Here is a 20,636-nt window from a genome sequence, read left to right on the forward strand (position 1 = left end):
TTAAGAGCTAGCAATTTAGAAAAATCAGCAGAAGAATATTCTATACTCAATTCATATCTAAAGCACTTAACTATGATAGGATGTTAAGTTTTAATAAATGCTCTAAAAAGATAAATAAAAAGAAAGTCAGAACATCATTTCAAAAGATAAACCCAAATTAATGACTATAATCATCAATAAAAGACACATAATATCTAGACCCTCCTTTTGTAACAATAGGAGGAGGTTCCTACGCATTAGAATGAATAAGATCAAATGGTGCAACAGAATGACAAATATTTCGAGAAAAAGGAAAAGCAAAAAAATTTAGCTAATTTGCAACAAATACAATCGAAAATATCATGAGTTCGCAAATCTTCCAATTGACCCCTTAGAAACTAAAAATTTCAAATGACTTGTGGAAATATATCTAAGGTGAGAATGCTCCAAATAAGAACTAGAAGAAGTGGAATTCAAAGAGAAAGATAACAAGGTTGACAAGAGGCTGCAACATGTGATGATCTCAGATTTTCTAGAATATAACTCTCGTTGTCTAATGTCTATCCCAACTAGTTTATGAGATCTAGGATCCTGCACATGACAAGCAATAGAAAGAACTAAACTAAGTATCCAGAATCCCACAACTGGCTAATACAAATAAGATTCAAAGTAAGACCTGAAACACAATAAACGTCTGAAAGCTAAGTTATGCATGTTGACAAAACCAACACCTGCTAAAGGTAATGGTGTGCCATTTGCAACCATAACAGACATAGACGAGTTAGAAGAGTTCAAGTCATTAAAGAATTTTGAATTAGATAACATGTGGTTTGAAAAACCCGAGTCAAAGATCCATGAGGAAGAAATAGTTAAGAGACTTTAAGATGACAAAACTATATGAGGAGAGGCTGACATAGCACATGGCTGTGTGGCTAAGATCTTCTAAAACTACTTTGCTATATTAGTTATCATGGGACTGGACAAAGGTAATACTCCAAGTATAGACGAGTCACCAGGTGGTATGATGGCAGCTATGTTAGCATTGGGATGATAGGATCGCTGCTGTGCCTGTAGCTGCTGCTTCTTCAATAGCTTAGGATATGGAGACTTCCAAGGTCTATTTTATTTACAAAAGTTACACTCATCATCAGCAACTTACATATAACCTTTGTCTAATTCTATGTGGATGGTCAAGAGGATACAGACAACACTGAAGTAATAGATGAAGGAAGAGATACTTTTTCTACAAGAGATTTCAAACGTGTTTCCTNACTCATTCTTCTATTGTAAAGCTCGTATATCAATCTCCAACTGATACCACTTGGCAAATTTAAACCTAATGTATAGCTTCTGGAGGTGATCCCAAACTTCCTTTGATCTTTCAAACTTCACTAGCTGTGTATCAATGGATTGCTCAACAGAGTTATGAATCTAAGTAAAAAATTTAGCCTTGTTTGATAACAAATTATATAACTATGTCATATAATTCTTAGTAGCGTTCTTAGGTTTTACAATAGTGCAACTAACATAGCCCACAATCTTTTTCCCTTCAAAAAATTTCTCATCACGGTACTCCAATATGAGTCATTTTTACCATTTAATTTGACACTAGTAGATTGAAGTGAGTCATTCGTTTCAATTGTCTTAATGAAATCAACAAAATAAGCTACTACCAATCAAAAGAAATCACCAAATTCTGAGAAAAATAATGATAACCAACTCACCACCACGAACTACCATCAGAATATATTGCATAGTACACGTATAACCAAAGTAATATTACCAAAAGATTAGAAACTCACCAAGGAACAAACTATCTCCAAAAACATGTCAAGCACTCTCACGTGCAGCCACAATCTCCGCCAACTCCATTTACGCTCTGCCTAAATAACACGGGTGGTAGTACACGCACCGGTCAAGAATTGTTGTCTCATCTCAGGAACCTAAATATGGTCTCCAATCTTCAAACGAAAGTCGGGTTTGAGAGATATTGTGTTTTTTTCAGTGGTTGATCAACACAATGTTAGGGTTTTTTGTTATATATATATATATAATATTGTTTGGTCAACAATGGCACGAGTCAATGCACGTCAGATCGAGCAAGTAAAAAGTATACTTGCTTCATATAAAATTGAGATATATAGCAACATATTTGGAAATTTAATTCCCAAAATGATCGAAAAGAAATTAAACAAGCATAAGGAAAATATTTACTTGTACAAAAAATATTCATTTGTTTTCTTTTGGATTACGAAATGGCATGTGTATTTTCTTCTGATTTACAACTTGATCTTTGCCTTCAATAACAAGCTCAATTGAACTTAGAACATTAAGTAAACGAAAAATACATTATTATAACAATAACCAATTACAAAAATCATCCTTGTAGTCATAAAATCCCTCAACTAAATTTTTAGACAATCCTCGTTTCTTTTTCAATTTGAAGACTCCAAATAGCAATTTGCATTGGAACAAGATAATTACGTTTAAATATAGAAATCTTTTTTGTGTAACAAACTATATAGAATCTTTGAGCAGAAATATATAGGTAATAATTTAACAAATAAATCTTACTAAAACTAAAGAAAATGGGTGTATAACCTTTATATCATTTGCAACATGCTGCAGCGAATGAATTGAAGACTATTTTTTTCTACTCCTATCTCTTGCAAATTTTGCTATTTCTTGTAATGAATTTGGATCTGTTGACATCAAATTTCTAAGACTTCTGATCTCTTGTTGCTACAAGCGGGGAACTTATAAAAGAACATAACATTCATGTAGTTGTTCTTCGAGTGCATTTGTTGTATCATAGTCTACTTATGTTGCTAACTGCCCATGTATTTACTTTCACGGTTAGGCACATCGAGATATTGGTCCCAAACCAGTCATATAACCCAGTTTAAACAAAAACATTTACAAGAATGAAATTGCGAAAATAAAAAATAACAAGAACTCACGGATTTTTCATCACTAAAGGCCTAGATGTTCGGCCAATAGACCTAATCACCACGTTTTGCATCTACATGTAGATTTTGCTCTAGATCCACTACAATTAGCTGATAATATTTACAAATTCTTCAAGCTTTTCTCTCTCCTCAAAACAGTAACTTTCTCTCAATCTCACACATAATACACTAAGTACAACACTGAATGATCCACTAAAGATTACAACAATTGAACCCAAAAACACAAAGAGTACATGAAATGACAAAGAGCATAAAACTTTGATACATATCGAAAAATCATAGATCAGTGGCTGGGAGATGGCCAAGTGTATGGTCATATCACAATTCCAACAAAATGAAGACGCATGATTCATGAAACACATTTTACCAAGTAATTAGGCACAACCCGAAACTAGTTAATCAACACTCCAAGTCCACATGCCATGTAAATAGTGAGGCTACCTAAATAAATAACAATCTCTATCTTGTTGAACTATTATTGGCATTAACTAGTATATTTAGACATCAACTTGTTTCATTTGCTCTTATTTACCTGTAAAAAGAAAATAAACAAAGTTTGTAAACATTTTTAAAAAATACGGTTTAATATTCTAAATTCACATCCTTTCAAGTGATATTTTGAATCTTCAAGCAGTTTTTGAATTTATTTAAAGACAGTTGCTTGGTTCCAAGATTAGATAGATTGAACTTATTAGGAATTTTTACTAAACTAATTAGACTTTTCTCAAATTGTTTCTCAACAAGTGAAAATTTCATATCAACGTGCTTTGTTCTATCATGATATAGAGGATTTTTAATTAGGTGAATGGCACTCTAATTATCAACATAAATGCTAACCATTTCATTTTACAATCTCCTAAACCAAAGACTTTCTTTAACAGCATCACAGGTAGACATCTATTCTGCCTTTATAGAAGATAAGGCTACAAGTTTTTTCAATTGAGATTTCTAACTAACACATCCATCACACAAAGTAAAAATATAGGATGAAATGAATCTTCTTTTATCTAAATCTCCAGCAAAATTAGAACTAGCACAGCTTTTAAGAATTACACCTTCATTGCACTTTTTAAATTTTAAGCCTAAGTTAGATAAACCTTTCAAATATCTTAACATCCATTTAATGGTTAACCATTTTGTTATTCGATTTTCAACAAGTGGTATCAGAGCTTTGGTTTGATTTGTTCAAGCTTTTTTTTTTTTTTTTATTGCAACCATGAAGTATGACATTCCGCTTTTGGATTACAGCACTAGATTTTTGTTGTGGCAGGTGAAGATGCAAACAGTACTCACTCAAATGGATTTAGATGATTTGTCGTTGGGATTTTACAATATGCCCACAACTTAAACACCAGAGGAGAAACAATAGAAAGATCGGAAGACACTTTCATAGATTCATCTTCATTTTCAAATAATATTTTGGGAGACATTTTGAAGGAGAAAATGGCAACTGTATTGTGGTTGAAGCAATTGTACATGATTAATTGCCCGATAAGCAAATTGCACCTGAAGTGGAGGTTGTATTTTCATCACATGACAAAAGGCAGATTGTTAAGAGATCACTTAGTCGTGTTTAAAGAAATCTTCACTTATTTAGAGACTTTAGAACTACGACGATGAAGATTTGGCCTTAATTCTTTTCGTGTACATCGTTTAAAGACATGATATATATTCATCATACTCTCACCATTGAAGATGCATATGATAATTTATTTTCAAAGGAGAAGATGAAGCATCTAGTTCAATCCGTGGCTAGAGATGGAGAGTGACTTATTGTTCATGATGGTCATGGTAGGTTAATTTCAGTAATCAAGTTTGGCTTTATAGCAAAAAGGAATAGCACATAAAGGGAGATTGCAATAAGTTTCAGAATAATGATAAGTTGGCTACAAATCAGAAGGGAAGTCAATCAGATGCTTCAGGCAAAGCCAATGTTGTTGAGGACTATTTGAGTAATCGGATCTTTTGGCTATTTCTAACATCGACTCTAATCCCGAAGAGGTTTGCATTCTGGATTCATCTTGTACTTTTCATATGAGTCCTAATTGAAATTTGTTTACAATATATAAAATAGTTTTGAAAGGTTTCATGGTTATGGAAAATAATGCACCTTGTCAAGTACTTGATATTGGTAAAGTCAGACTTAAGCTGTTAGATGGGACATTCAGAACACTTGATCCCGTTCAAAATGTTTCAAATTCGAAGAAAAATCTCATCTTGTTAGTTATTTTTTATTCAGAAGGGTACGAGTTTACTAGTGGAGGTGGAGCTCTAAAGGTTTCAAAGGTGTCTAGGTTATATTGGAAGGGTGAAAAATGTTCCAGTTATGTAGTAGTGTTGATTTTGATTTATGGCTTGTTTTGGATTTGTTTGGTAAATTTTAAATCATTTATGACTTTTTGGGAACCCAAGGCAATTCTATGGAACAGTGTTTGGATTTATTTGACATAGTATTATGGAAAAGATAGAGATTTTATAGTTTATTGGAGAAGTTAGTTTGGTCTTTTCGGTTCATTCTTTGTAGACAAGTTTTTCCTCCAAGTGGAGAAATTTTGAAATTTCGTTCATTGTAGTGAAATTTGTGTTAAGGTAGAGATTGTTGGGTTTGTGATCCAAATTCGTCTAGGGTTCACGTGGTTTGGTGTATTGGGCTTTGAATACATCTAAATAAGGTCTAAGGAGAAAAAGGGATTGACGAGCTAGTTTACCGCTAGCTGGACACTTAAGTGATGGGATGGAGTTTTCAGTAGAGACTTGTCGCCCGCCTGACGCTCGAGTGTTGCGTAGTTTGGGATTTTTCCTTGTTTATTTATTCATTGCTTTTTTTACGTAATTTGCGTCTTTAGTCTATTATTAGGGCTTGACGTTTACTACTATAAATAGTAGACTCTTCTTTACAAGTTAATTCTTTACTGAAAATTATAATTGTGTAGAAACATAATATTGTCGTAATTTCTTTCTCCATTATAGTTGAATAAAATCTCTAATTTTTCTGTTAAATTAAAATTTTGTTTCTTGTGTTATTGTTCTTGCGATCAATACTTCATACTATATCGTATAACTTTGTTCTTTGGTTCCCAACAAGAATTGAAAAGGAAAAGATCAAATTAGTTGGAACTTATCTAGAGTTTGATTTTTACAAGTTAGAAGTTAATGATGGTGGTGTTTTAATAATAGTTATGAATCTTTTGATAGAAATTAATTTTTATAATGGGAACTGCAAAGTGTCTTCCCTTTTTCATTGAAAACCGTTTTGGAATCACCAAATTGATATTTGGGAGGAGACCAAATCTAATTAAGATAGTATGGCAGTTGTGTGTATATTCAATTTTATGTTACTTGAGTGACTAATTGACAGAACAATTGTTCTTACTTTTTTTTTTTTAATTAATGCTATTTACCACTGCTTGTGTTATAATACAAGTCTATGTGACACTAAGTATTATTAAATGAAGAATGATGCGATTCATAGTTTATTTTTTTTAAAAAACGTAATGTTAAACTAAATGAATTTTAATTGAACATATCATATAATGTCACATTAATGGATGCTCTAGCACCACTTGTGCTAGATTGCATTATTATTATTATCATTTATTTTTTTATTTTTTAATCTTCTTTAAAACTTTCTACTCCCATAAAGATATGCTTGTTTCTTTTTTAACATAGATTTAGAAAATTATTTAATATAGTAGAAAAAATAAATATTCTACCATTTGTCTAAATATACCCCTACATTAATGCAACCAACTTTCAAGGTAATTAAATTCTGCAATGCAATGTTCAAGGTAATTTAAATATTCTTGGTGCTAATAATTTTTTAATGCAATAATCAAGGTAATTAATGTTACAAAGCCATCTAAATTATTCTAAACTGAAAGCAGTAAAACTGTCAAAACTGCCAACCATAAGAAATTCAAAATTTTTAATTAATTATAGTAATGAAATTGTCAATCTTGAAACAAGAAAAAATTCAAATTTTTAGCAATAACATTAGGCCCTATTTGATATGGTACATTTTCCACATTTTGGAAGTGTTTGATAGCAAAACTTTTCTAGACAACTTCTTTTCCTCCCACCCCCCTCACGTGATGAATTTTCCTTGAATTGGTGCCAGTTTTCCACTTTTTTTCGCAATTGGAACAAATTTTATTCACAATTGTAACAAATTTTTTTTCCTTTCATTGACCATTTTCATGAAAAATAAAGCCAAACAAACACCAAAAGATCCAAAATTTTAATAATTTTTAAGTGAAAAATTATATCAATTAAACATATTTAATTGACAAATCCTAGTAAAATAATTTCTAGGCAATTAAATTTTCTGGAATTCATTTTCTTTCCACTGAAATTCCATTATTGCAATCAAATGGATCATAATGAAATTGCCAAACCTGGCAATAATAAAAAAATTCAAATTTTTATCAAAAACAATTTTTTTTTTTTTTATAAAAGTGAAGAAAAGAAAAGAGGACAGAGAGATGTCAATAGACTTGTCTATGTCTTATTAAGAGCCAAAACGCTGTATTTATAGGGCAGAATCAGGGATACAACAGTAATAATTTCTAGAGTTGCAAGGGTATAATTGTCATTCAGCTCTAAATCGTAATAAACTTACGTTTTACAACACTCCCCCTTGAATAACACATTATAAAATATTTGTCTTGTTAAAATCTTGTTTAATAAAAATTCAATGGAAAAAAAATCAAACGAAGGAAAAAGAGTATAGTTATTTTGGAGTACTAAAAATAAATGCTGTCTCATTAAAATCTTGCTAGAAAAATCCAATCGGTCAAAACCTAAGTGAAGAAAAAAGAGTACAGCTACTCCCCCTGATGTTGATCACTGAAGATGTTTGAGTCGACGCATTCCAATATCATAAAATAATTTCTCGAATATAGATGTTGGCAGTGTTTTTATGAATAAATCAACCACATTACCATTTGAGAAAATTTGTTGGATATCAATGTCACTATTCTTCTGGAGCTCATGTGTATGATAGGATTTTGGAAAAATATGCTTCGTCCTGTCACCTTTGATATAGTCTCTTTTGAGTTGTGCAATACAAGCTACATTGTTTCCATACAAAATTTTTAGCTAACCTTTGTTGGAGTTAACCCGCATAACGCTTGGATATGATGGGTCATGTCCTCAACCATACACATTATTTGCTTGCTTTATGGATTGCAATAATTTCATAATGATTTTAGGATGTTGCTGTCAATGATTCATTCACGGATCTCCATGATATAACTGTTCCTCAACGTGTAAACACATATTCTGTTTGTGATTTAACTTTATGTGAGTTAGAGAGATAATATGGATCAGTATATTCCACTAAAGCGGATCCTAACTTTTGAGAATAAAATAATCCAAATCAATAGTACCTTTTAGTTAATGAAAAATATGTTTAACACCATTCCAATATTTTTGAGTTGGTGTAGAGCTTTATCTTGCAAAGAAACTTACAGAAAAAATTATTTAGTGCAATTTACAAGATAAATTAATGCTCCAATTACACTAAGGTAGAGTACTTCTGACCAAGAACATTTTCTTCATCTTCAAGTGGATGAAATTGATCATTTTTCACATCGAATGATCAAACAACTATGGTGATACAAGTGGATGTGCATTATCCATATAAAAATGTTTTATTATTTTTATTTTTATTTTTTATTTTTGGTATACATAGATTGATAAACAAATGATCGTTCTGGGAAATGTTCAATTTGCAACCCAAGATAAAATTTTTCCCAAATCTTTCATCTAAAATTCATTTTTCAAATAACCAGTAGCTTTGTTGAGCTCTTCAAGAGTTTCAATTAAATTCAAAACATTAACCATAATTGCAAATCCAATGTTTGTTTTCTTTATGAAAACATATAGGCAAACATGATCATTTTCATAGCACTCATTCAACAAATATTTGCTAAGGCAAATATACCACATGCGTCCAGATTGTTTTAATCAATATAATAATCTAAGAACATGGTTCTCGAGCATGTATCATTTGAGTTATGTTTCAAGCGTATAAATCTTTCAAAGATAACATTAATAATCATGTCAGATCAATTGGCTATCACGTATTTTAAATTTTATGTATCATCAAGATAACATGATATAGACTCGTGATTTCATCCATGATGATCTTTGCAAAATTCACTATGCTGAGTCGTGCATTACACAGTACGACTTCATTTTTTTCATTTCCTTTTCGTATAAGTATGTACTTTTAGATTTTCGGACTACAGGTCCTAAAATTTCGTTTTTATCTACTAAATTCATTTTGAGATTGCGTCCCCTTTTATTTGGCCAAACATTATTTTGATCGATATATTTTGATTCCTCGCGATTCACATATGATACTGTATATCATGTACAAAATTGTTGTCGACAACTTTTTTTCTCGTTCGATTCTATTTCTTTTCCCATAGTGACATAACTTATTTAGATATCTCAATTTTCAATATATCAGGTACCTAAACCTCTTCTGGGGTTTTATAATTTGTTATATCTAAATACTCATTAAGAGTATATCCTTAATGAAACCGTCTTTGTTAATTGCTCCATTTTTATTTGAAGATTTTTGTATTAGAATCGAACATCATCACGCTTCAGGTGTGCTATCTATATATCAAATATAATACTAAACAATTGTCCCCTAAAACTAGGGATGGCTTGGCTCGGCTCTTTAACCCACGAGTTCAGCTTGACTCGCTCACGAGCAACGAGCTCATGAGCCACAAGCTCATGGGCCGAGCAGCTTGCGAGCTCGTGGTTTTTTTTTAACTTTTTTTTTTTGCTAAATTTTCACATTTTTGTTGTAAATTTACATATTTTTTGACGAAAAATGACTCGTGGGCTCGATGAGCTGAGCAGGCTTTGCTCGTGGGATTGAGCTCCGAGTTTTAGCGAGCCTATGAGCAACTCGACCCATTTGACATACCTACCCTAGACATCAATTCATATTGGAGCATTGAAACTTGGTGCGTGAGATATTGTTGATCTCTTTGATCAATAAATGCATCTAAATAAATTATCTTTCGAACTTCTGGTTCGAATGATATTTAGCGAGGATTTAGATGATGATGCATTTATATATTATTTTCAACTTCTTAATTCCTTCCCTAATACTGAGAGAATTGACAATCATTTTTTCAGTGTTATAAAATATCACTCATTTGAAGTAATAGTTCAAACTACTCACTTATTCTCAGCATTCTTTATTTCTCATCTCAGTGTATTGTGGTGTTTAATTTTTACTTATACTACACCATAAAAAATAATTAGATGAAAAAATTTAGGATCTGACCATAAACTGATTATAATAGGGAAAACTATAATTTTGACATGATGCTTAATAGAATTTTCTAAATAAAAATGAAAAATACGTTTTTTTCTCAATTAAATTAATTAGAGGCATTTAACAAACAATAGTGTTAAACAATTTATCGACATCTCAACTAACACTTATTAAAATGTTGAGATTTATGCCCACTAACATTAACAAGACATTGTCTTGATTATATAATCTAAAAATTATACTCATAACTTGAGTAATAATTTCGCAAAACTTCAGGTTGCGAATATCATGCAATCATCTAATATTTGTGTCAAATATATTAGATACAACTAATATTTAGATGGTTAACATGGTGGATGACAAGGCTCCATATATCATCCCCAATTAATTTTCAGAAATATAGGCCATTCAATCCCTATTTTAGTTAGCGATGTTTAATGATCAATTGTCGATAAAGAGAACAAATAATATATATGAATTCATTGGATTGAAAAATCTTCTGATTCTTCATTTAATATCCATTAAAAAATTTTAACTTCGCATCATTATTAATCTAGTGATGGTTCAACTGATCATGTCAAATAATAAAATCAAATTGAACTTTTGGTTCAATATAATATATAATTCAATTATTTAATCTTGTGATTAAATATTACATAATCATATATCATTCAAGTGATCAAACTAATCAATGTTCTAACGACATTAGTTATATGTTTTTCTTCAGGGATATATATATATATATTATTTCTCAATCAAAAACAATATGTCAATATTATTCTGGAATATTGAAAATTATAATTCAAGTTCTTCGTAAGCAATCAAATATTATTATAATAAACTATACTGTAATTTACTTTTCAAGTGTAAAATATAATTTACGTTAGATCATTTGTAATTATATTTTTCGAGAGCAAGTAAGATCTAACTAGAATATTAATAAAAATTATAATGTGCTATTTTGATATCACATTATATTTTACTATTACTTTTCAAGAACAATATATCAATATTTTTCTAAAATATGAAAAATTTTAATGTCATGCTCTTCAGGAGCAATAATATATTATTATTTACAGTAATAATTATGTAAATATTTACTCTCCAGGAGTAAAAACGTAATTTTATGTTAGATCTTATATCATTATGCTCTTTAAGGGCAATAAAATCTTACCAGAATATCAATATCTAATTACGTATGCAGAAAAATTGACACTTAAATAAATAGAGTAATTTAATTCATGATTTTACATATAATCGATCAATATTCTTCAGGAATATCAAAATTATAATATCATATTCTTTTGGAGTAATTAATATTCATTTTTAAAATATTAATAACATTGTGTTTCTTCAGGAACATCAACACAAATTTTTTTTAATAATATTTTTTATATATATAAAATGTGCTTTCTTTAGGAACACAACGATACATATAATCTTCAAGAGTATAAATACAATATACTTATGGAATATTGACATTAATGATTCATTCCACCTTTCGAGTTAAATAATAAAATTTATGCCCTACATGAGTAATAATGAAATATTCTTCTTGAATATTTATATAACGTGTGTTGCGTTTCTTCGAGAACCTCAACATTATATTCGTTTAAAATAACTATAATTTAAATTATGCTTCTTCAGGAGTATTGAGTCAATATTCTTTTGGAATATTGAACCTGTAACATCATACTCCTTATAAGCAGTAATATTCTTCTAAGATATTAATAATGTTATGTTATTTTAGGAGCAACAACGAAGTATTTATAATAGATAGATATACAATTATAATGTTGTGCTACTTTTGGAACAAGAAGATGATAAATTCTTAATTTGAAGTTCATAGAATAATATCTAGACATGATATGAATTTATATAGAAAAATTAATTACTAAACATGCATTAAGAAAAAGAATCTCCATACATAGAAGTTAACAAAATTGGCTAAATCATTTATTAGTTAAATCTTTTACCAACATGCAAAAGATACTAAACTTGCATATGAATTTCACATATATAGAAATTAAAGATAGAACTAATATGTAATAGATTCAAAAGATAGAATTAATACTGAATAATATGTGAAAAAATGATTGTGTATGAATAAAAAAATGTAAATTAATATGTGTTCAGATTACATATACAAACATGAATTAGAATTAATATGCATGTCGATGAAAAGTAGAGAAGAAGAAGCAACCTCGTTATGATGCATATGTATACTGAAATAGTTCACATGCTACCAAATTAATTTTGGTACACGTGATAAATATTCATGCCCATAAAAATTATTATCTTCACTAAACTTTGAAAAATTAAGTTATCGTGCTGATAACGTGTTATAAAAGTGAAGAAAAAAGAAGAGAACAGAAAGAAGTCAATAGACTTGTGTGTATTTTTATTAAGAACCAAAGTCCAATATTTATAGGGCAGAATCATGGATACAATGGTAATTATTTCTAGGGTTGCAGGGATATAATTGTGATTCACTTCTAAACCCTAATAAATTTACCTTTTACAACAATGTCGATTAAATTAATAACAAAACTAACTTATTGTTTTCGTTAAGGATTCAGTGGTTATAGATCTTTCAAATAACTTAATAATTACCTGAAAAATAATTTACTTATATTTATTAAGAAAAATCTGAGCAATGTGTAATTAGTGTATAAGAGGATTTGAGGAAATACCACAAAACTTGAGACAAAAGAGAAGAAATGTCAGAATTTATCTTACAAGACATTTTTATCAGTTAAATTACACAATCTCAGTTTTGTGTCTAATTTCAATCACCCCCAGACCGCATAACAAGGTTTTTAATGACCCACTTTTTTGAATTTCCAAAACAATCTTGTCTTCACCCTTACAAGAAATTACAAAATTATATATGTTAGTGATGATACGTATAGTTGAAGAATAAGGTCAAAATAAACAAACATTATTTGCATGAAACAGCCAAAATTAGGGTGCCCAACACCCACCTTCCACCCCTAATTTACTTGGCCAAAATTTGCTCATTTTCATAATTTCCATCTCCTTTTGCAGCTGATCAGCAAACTCAAACAGATTATTATTATTATTATTTTGAATGGAGCAAGTTGGTTATTGGACGTGGGCTGAGGCTGAGTCGAAGCGAAAATATGAGTTGAGTTCTCATCATGTTCTTGCACCGGCTGCCACTGCGACTTCACACGGCGATTCATGGGAAGAACAAGCTTTTGCAGAAGATGCGTCTGGACTTCTTGGAGGGTGTATATGGCCTCCCAGATCTTATAATTGCAGTTTTTGTAGAAGAGAATTCAGGTCCGCTCAAGCCCTAGGCGGCCACATGAATGTCCACAGAAGAGATAGAGCAAGATTAAGGCAGTCCCCAGTTCCACAAACTTATGAACTAGTTCTAATTCCTTGCCAATCTTTTGAATTTCATGAATATCCATCTCGATCTGATCAAATTTATACTTTCTTTTACCACTCAGCCAATTCTGATTCTGATCCTGATCCTGTTAGGGTTTCAGACCAAAACCAGAAAGTGAGTTCCCAAAAAAGGGTTTCTTCCCATGGTTCAATTTCGCCAATAATTCCAGAACACCACCACAAGAACATGGTGTCACTATCCATTCCTTTATATATATATATATATATATATCTATGTTAAGCACCGGTAATATAACATATTATCTAATTGGTGAATAAGTTAATGGTAGTTCCTACGTATTTAATGAATCACCAATTAAATGGTGTGCATATCACTGGTGCTTATATATATATATATCTTAAACTCACTATGTACAAACTTATAATTCCACTATTAGCAAACACTCTTTAAAATAAAATCATAAGATCGTGTGCAAACTCAGACCATTGTCAGTGAGCATTTATAATAAAAGGTTTATGTTCAATCCAGAACATAAACAACAAGTGCACGCGACATGTGAATGTAAAATTACTAAACAAAAAAAAATTTAAAAATTATTTATTTTTAATAGTTCTATTCCACAACAGGAAAAACTTGTTATTGAAGTACACATGATTAAGAATGACAAACCTGTTAAATAGGACTTTACTATTAATGAGTGAAGGACCTATGGCATCATGAATAAAATATGAAAATGTTATAGATTCAGTTAAAGCTCACTGATCAACAACTACTATGTGTCATTGAAGGAAAAGATTCAATTACCCATATGGCATCATCAGAAATCTAAATTTAAACATAGTTTAGGGAGAGAAAATGTTAATTAGGCGAGAGGAACTGTTTTAAATTTTGAGGTCAACAAATAGGTATCATCTGTGAAATATCTAAAATAAAGAAAAATACAATCTCAACCATTCTTAAATAAACAAGCCATGTTAAAAAATGAGTCAATCAAAGATAAATTTTTTATAATTGTGCCCAAATATTTCTTCTTTTTGTATAGTCTTATATTTAGTCAAGATATTATCCTTTGAAGATCAATTACATATTCTAATGTTCTCTTGCCTCAGCTACAGATCAAAACACATAAAAAATCTAAAGATTAAACACTAGAAAATCCTAACTTCACTTGTAAGCCTCTAGAGTTCTGAAATTTGGAAAAGAGATGTTTAGAGTTTCGACACTTTGGAACGAGTTCGTTCTTAATGATCCAACGGAGAGAAAAATAGTTCAGTATTATGGGACGTATGGGTTGTACAATTGAAAAGATTTTTCGATGATTTACAAGTTGGACATTTAGAGTCAGCTAGGGTTTAGTGATGTCTGGACTAATTGTAAGTTAACTTTTATAGTGTTTTGACAACATTTGTCCGATGGTTTTTGATTCATGTGAAGATTTTTTCAAATGATTTTCATCTACCATCAATTTCAAGTGTTATTTACTTTTTATTGCTTTTTTAAACTGATTTTAAACTTAATAATCTAGAAACAATAATTAAGTGATGTGTTATTTGTTATTGATTAATTTTGCATATTTGGGTCAAAATATTTTTTTCTACACACAACATTAACATTCATACTTTAAAACTCTATTTCATTTTAAAGGTGTAGCTTTTGATAAATTTAGTATAATTAAATAATTAATTAAAAACTATTCTTTATTTTTTGTCCATTAAGAGTTAGAACTAACCAATTAGAAATTAAATAATAGCATTTTTGGGAACGATCATTCGAACTCATAGGTACACTATATTACTTGTTACATTATCGTACACCTACAATAGAAAACATGTCAAATTTTATTCCGATATTCAAGCCACTAATGCAAATGCACAAGTGAGGTTTTTACAGCAACTGTGGGGCTCATTTTCATAACAAAGTACACAATGGAATTAGATATAAATTGAGGCACAATTACAACATCAAATAGTGAAAATAATATTTTTTATAATAAATAACTAAGGAAACTTTTTTTGAGTTAAATGTTTCAATGGACACTAACTTTACTTCATGTCATTACTTACTCATTGAACTTCCAAAATCATCCCATTAGCCACTGAACTTTATTCCATTAGCGTCCATTACTCATCGGATGGATGGAGTTTCAAAACATGCTGCATGGAGGACGAAAATTTGAGGTGGCCAATTATATCCTTCCAAGTGGGAAGTAGAGTGTCAAATTAGTTCCACATCATTGCCAAACAAGCACTTAATGTATATGAGGAAATGAAATGTGTCTTTCCCAATTAAAATCCAAAACCCTATATGTGAAACCCAGAACTCACAAATAAATTATCGAAGTTCCACCCCCCAAATCTATTGTAATCACTCCAAGAAGGACTTAAGGAACCCCAAATCAACTGTAATATGTTGTTTGTTGGAACTGGCGACGTGCAGTAAATATAAATTTTCATCCGTTTTAGTAACCAATTTGAGGATAGAACTTTCTTCTTCAAATGTTCAAAATTTGGTATCTTTGTAAATTATCAACTCTTTCGTCAAAATCACCCTCCCTTCCCTTGTATTTTCGATGTTTTGGTAATAGGCGCATATACATTTCTTCATATTTGATTAGAAAGATATATAATTTTCTAATTTATAGGGATTGGTCAGGCTTACTGCATCAGATGGTTTGTCTTTGCATTTTGTGAATTTACTCTGCCTTGAGAATGATGGATCAACTTTTGATGAGAATCATGGAGGAAAAGTTAACAATGATCCATTACATGTTTCGGATTGAAATGGATCAATTAGAAGAGAAGATCCTAAACCAATTAGAAAATGGAAAGAATATGAAGTATGTGCAAAAACATACAAGATGTTAAAAAATGTGTATAACTTTATGCTCGGTTGTCGAATTTTCGTTCATGAGTACAATCCAAAAACGTCTTTCAATTTTAAACAAGTTTTCTTATGACTTTATAAACTTTGAGGGACAAAATTGGTTGTCTAGGGGTCTATTTTTGCGTATCTATGTTTTTAATTAATTTAAGGATATTTTCGTTATTTGTAATATTTTAGTTTTATTAGATTCGTTTTGTAGTAGTCTAGTTTATTTGGATTTGTCTTCAAAATTAAAGTTTTGTTTTGATTAGGTGTTTATTTTATGCTTATAATAGGCTCATTTATTTTAGCTTTTCTTGGGTTGTGATTCAATCTTTTATGGGTTTCGAAACTTCAACTTTTGTGGGTTTCGAAACTATAATTGTTACGTGGGTTCACATCAATTTCAAAATATCAAGTCATCCACGGTTTTGTTGGAGTTTACTGGTTGGAACATGATGTTCAGCCAACTGACTATAAATAGTTGCTGCTAGTCTACTTTGCATGCATCCTAATCGCGATTCAAGCTCCAGCATTGGGATTCCAACTGCAAGTATGCTTCGAAATTCGTAATTACAGTGTTTGTTAAATTGGTCTCGACCAATTGCAACCTCTCGAATGCGTCCACTTTAGAAGACCAAATTCTCCATTTACATCCCGGTCTGCAAACTCCCTGACCTCAGATGAAGAAAATTTTGGAAATTTACAGACCATTACAACTCATTATAGCTGTATTGAACGCATGATTTAATCCAACTCTTACTGTATATACATCTATTACAAATAACCAATGTTTTGAAAGTCAGTCCAGGCATCAACCCGAAAATGATTAAGTCAAGGATCAAAAGGTTCAACTTTGGTCGAATCGGATACCGAAATTAAATTAATAAATACACACAAACTATAAAATGTATATTTTTTAATTTTAGTGTTACTAGTTTAAAGGAAATATAAATATATGTTTGTACGTTAGATTTATTATTCTATATTTAATTTTAAAATCTCAAAAACTAATAATTTGACCTAATAATTTGCTTTGAAATTGTTTTTGTGAAGGCCATTTAAACTTTGTAAGTAATTCCAATTGCTTGTTTGGCATTTGGGTATAAACATCTGACCAAAAGTTAAACTTTGTAACCCACATCGGTTGCCAAATAAACAGAGGGAGGTCTGCCTTTAAAAGACGGCACTTTGAAAATTGGAAAATCTAGTTGCAACATATTGGATGGTAAATTCCAGGAAATTGAATTGTCTAAAAATTATTTTACTGGGATCAATTGATAGTGTTTGATTGGTATAATTTTTTAGGTGGAAAATGTTGAAATAAAAGTGTTTTTTGGTGTTCGTTTGACTTTGTTTTTCATGAAAATTGTCAATTTAAAGAATATCTACTTTTACCATTGTTCCTATAATTTGTTTCCATTGCCAACAAAAAAAAAAAAGATCCAAAAATCATTTATATTTTGATGTTCGTTTAACTTTGTTTTATATGAAAATTGTCAATTTAAGAGCTATCATCTTTTACAATTATTCCTAAAATTTGTTCACATTGCCTGTTATTAAAAAAGAAAAAGGGTGGAATTCCAAAAACCACCTACCCCATGGAAAAATAAAAGATGAGATTTCATGCTTTACCGATTTGTACCTAGAAAATAATGGAAAATCAATTCCCTGAAAAATTTTGTTAATCAAACAGGCCAAAAGTGAAAGTTGATTGTAAAGATGAAATTTGGGTGGAAATAAAATGAATTTCAGGGAATTGAATTGCCTATAAATTGTTTTACTGTGAATTGTCAATTGATAGTGTTTGATTGGTATAATTTTCTAGGTGGAAAATATTGAAATAAAAGTGTCTTTTGGTATTCGTTTGACTTTGTTTTTTTATGAAAATTGTCAATTTAAGGAATATCCACTTCTACCATTGTTCCTATAATTTGTTTCCATTGTCAAAAAAAAAAAAATCCAAAAATATTTATATTTTGATGTTCGTTTGGCTTTCTTTTAATGAAAATTGTCAATTTAAGAAATATCCGCTTCTACTATTGTTCTTATAATTTGTTTCTATTGCCAAAAAAAAAAAAAGGTGAAATTCCAAAAACTACCTACCCCATGGGAAAATAAAAGATGGGATTTTATGCTTTACCGACTTGTACCTAGAAAATTATGGAAAATCAATTCCCTAAAAAATTTTGTTAATAAAACAGACCAAAAATGTAAGTTGGAATTCGAATTCCAAGTTTCATGTAAAATATAGTGTAATCAAACAGGCATAAGTGTCTTTAAAAGGACAATGACAAAACGGTAAACGAAAAACAGTTGAGAAGTTTGCAAAAAGAAAAACTTCAAACGGCCTGATTTTACCGGTTCACTATTGAACAGGTCAATTTTACATTTTTACTGATATTTTACCAATTTTTCTTTTTCAGGTTGATATCGCATGACCAGGCTGAATTTGAGACCGGTTGTCAATTTTGCCGGTTGAACCGGCCGGTCTGATCTGGTTTTTATAAAATTGCAAATAACCAAAGTTCTCAGAATTTGAAAAAAATTATTTTCATTCCCTAAATATTTAAAACACTTCAACAATCTAAGGTGCTTGAATTTCGGCATCAGCACAATTAGACAAGAAATCACGAATAACGTCGGGCCTGGGCTACATTTTCAGGGAAAAAAATTTATATACAACAAGCCAATATAGATTCTGGGCCTACAACCTAACAAGAACTGATAAGTTATAATACTCATTTACTCGACTAAAATTGTGGACAGACTAGTTAATCAGGTGATTTGTTTCGGAATTACCTTCAGCTGGTTTGGCCATCTGCACACCTTCAAGAATCGTCAACAATGGCAGAGAGCAATGCGGTTAACTGATGATCGATTTTGGATATTAGAATTCAGACACGTTTAGCGTGAGAGACGAATTGATTTGGGAGGAGTTCATGAAATTGGTAAAGTTTTGTTTGGTAGGGTGCGTTTTGATTTTGCTGATGTGGAGCCGATTTGGCAATCCATTTCCCACTTGGAATGAGTTAATTGGCCACCTCATTTTTCCGTTTGCCATGGCAACATGTTTTGAAATGTCATTCATTTGGTGAGTAATGGACACTAAAGAAGTAAAGTTTAGTGGTTAATGTGACGATTTTGAAAGTTTGATTAGTAGATCGTGACATGTTGCAAAGTTCGGTGGCTATTAATACATTTAACTCTAAATTGTAGGTAAATGCATCCAGGGAACAAGAAGTACTCCAATTGGTCCTCTCTCTGTCCTCGGCAAGTGGTGAGTTTCCTTTGGAGTGAGAGGGCATTATCCCTTTATAGGACTACAGATGGTCCTCACTTGTCGAGAGTGAAATCAATCAAGAAGTCAGAAAGAATCTCATTTTTCTTCTTGAATTATAAGAGCATATTCAAGTCCGGGCCTTCTTCGCTCCCCTTTTAACAAAGCCATCGACATTCTTTCTTGAATAATTGTTACATAAGCAAAAATAACTGATAATTGAACTTTTTTTCCCACTCAAATGCAAGTTGACTCTGATTTTGTCAAGATGACATAGCATAAAATGTAGACAATGATCTTCGTCTAGATTCTAAATCACTGTTAGATTAGAATCACTTGGCAAAATTAAATTTTATTTCCAATTTAATATTTACTATCTAATAATAAAATTGTGCTACTTAATAGTAATCCAAAGAATCCGTCCAGCTGAGGGACTAATTGTAGTCATTTTATCAATCTTGTACGCAAATCCAAATAGAAAAATATTATTTATCTTCATTATAGATGATTACGGCTCTATTTGACGTGTGATGCGCTACGAAATGATAAAACCAATTAGAGTATGAATTTAAGATCCACTATGGATTTTATCATTTAATGCTATATAATATGGCGATAATCTTCTATGGAAATAAAAAGCATTAATCACGTTTTGTTGTTGCCACTCTGTTGGTCTCAAATGCACATAAAATCGAGTGGTTGAGCCGTTTCATCAAAATGATTATCGCCACACCCAACAAAACTGCAACAGTATAGCTGAATGCTAAATTAGAAACTCGATGCAGTATCGTCCTGTTATATTACTGGGCGTAATTGGAAATGGACCCATAGATATATCAGTTTGGTGAATTTCGATTCCATCAG

This window comes from Olea europaea, chromosome 15 (assembly GCF_002742605.1).
Source record: "Olea europaea var. sylvestris chromosome 15, O_europaea_v1, whole genome shotgun sequence".
NCBI classification, from domain to species: domain Eukaryota; kingdom Viridiplantae; phylum Streptophyta; class Magnoliopsida; order Lamiales; family Oleaceae; genus Olea; species Olea europaea.